The following is a 1,950-nucleotide window of genomic DNA, read 5'->3' as shown; positions in this document are numbered from 1 at the left end:
AAGTTCCTGATTACAACTTTCTATCTGTAACTATTGTAAGTGGTGTGCCGTAAGGTTCAGTTCTATCACCTACACTTTTTTTTTTTTTTTTTTTTACAAATCTTCCATTTAAAGGTCACTCATAAATGGCAGAGGCAAGGGAGTGTGTCACTGTCCTAGCAAGCAGGCCAACGCCCTAGAGACTGACCATATATACATATGATCAGCGCCCAAGGCCCTTCTCCACCTAAGGTACGACCAGGGAGGGTCAGGCAATGGCTGCTGACGACTCAGCAGGTAGACCTATAGGCTCCCCCAAACCCACCATCCTCAGGTCACAAGGATGGCAAGGTTGCAGCGGACAAAGGAACTAACGAGTTTGAGTGGGACTCGAACCCCGGTCTAGCGATCACCAGGCAGGGACGTTACCAATAGACCAATACAACTGTCTCCGTATTTCAGATACAGCCCTTCTGTAGGATAACACTAGCTTGTGGGTCACGCTTTCTGTAAGATATATATATATATATCAGTTTTACTGCGGATCTTGAATCACTAATGTAAAGATAAAAAAGTTATTCCTTGTAAATCTCAAATCTTGTCACAATGATACATAAAATGAGTAACATCAGATCGTATCTGCTACGATATGAATTGTGTACTCAGATGTTCTTTTAAGCAGATCCTGCTACATATACTCAGGTAGGATCTTCTATATACTAATTCCAGTTACATTACAAATTAGGAAAGATGGTTTTGGTTTCAAAAGATCCGGCTACAGTATATATATATTTAAAAAAGGATACTACATTATTAGTGAACAGAAGAACACTGATAAGTTTTCTAAATCTTCAGCCTCTCCACCAAATATCGGAGACCACATCATGAACCAATGTTAGAAGAAGAAGAAGAAGAAGAAGAAGAAGAAGAAGAAGAAGGAGAAGAAGAAGGAAACAGAGAAGAAGAAGAAGAAGAAAAGAAGAAGAAGAAGAAAAGAAGAAGAAGATGGAGATGGAGAAGGAGAAGAGGAAGAAGAAGAAAAGAAGAAGAAGAAGAAGACGAAGAAGGAGATGAAGAGGAGAAGGAGACGGAAAAGAAGATGGAGAAGAAGAAGAAGAAGAAGAAGAAGAAGAAGAAGAAGACGAAGATGGAGATGAAGAAGAAGGAGAAGGAGAAGGAAAAGAAGAAGAAGAAGAAGAAGAAGAAGAGACTGCTACAAAGTGGCTGTATGTAGCACCAGCTGGATGGCGAGGACCCACGTAGGGAGATGGTTTTCAGGGCAATAGCCGGGGGGAGAGCCGGGACAGGTCATGTTGATGAGAAGGGGGTTGAGAAAAAAAAAAAGTAAGTTTTTATACCCCACCTCCTTAGGTTAATAACATTTTCTTAGTGGGAGATAGAAGAGACCTTTGTGCTATTGGGTATACATTGTAGACGTTTTTATATTCTTTAATATCAGGTGTTTAAGAGGAAGTTGTTCGTTATCTATATGTAATTTGGATGTGTTGGAAATGAAGTGAATTTTCCCACGAGGGCGAAAAAGTATATTTTGGGCTAGGTGGCTTACACAATATATATACTGCATCAAGGTTGTACGATGGACTTATTATTAAAATAAGAAAGTATTCAGATTGAATTTTCCCACGAAGGCGAAAAAGTATATTTTGGGCTAGGTGGCTTACACAATATATACACTGCATCAAGGTTGTACGATGGACTTATCATTAAAATAAGAAAGTATTCAGATATCTTGGAATGTCTGCAAACAAACTCCCCCACAAACACAACATATATATATATATATCACCACGCTGGCCAAAGTGATGGTGAAAGACTTGTTGATCACTCATAGCGAACCGACCTAATATGGGTGTTCCTGACTAGTAGAGCTTAGCTGATCATGGCGTTACACAAATTCTTTCACCACGTTAAGTTATCCCTACTCATAAAGGATATATATATATATATATA

The sequence above is a fragment of the Palaemon carinicauda genome, chromosome 6 (genome assembly GCF_036898095.1).
Source record: "Palaemon carinicauda isolate YSFRI2023 chromosome 6, ASM3689809v2, whole genome shotgun sequence".
NCBI classification, from domain to species: Eukaryota; Metazoa; Arthropoda; class Malacostraca; order Decapoda; family Palaemonidae; genus Palaemon; species Palaemon carinicauda.
The sequence above is the reverse complement of the archived record's forward strand: the minus strand, read 5'-3'. Positions refer to the sequence as shown.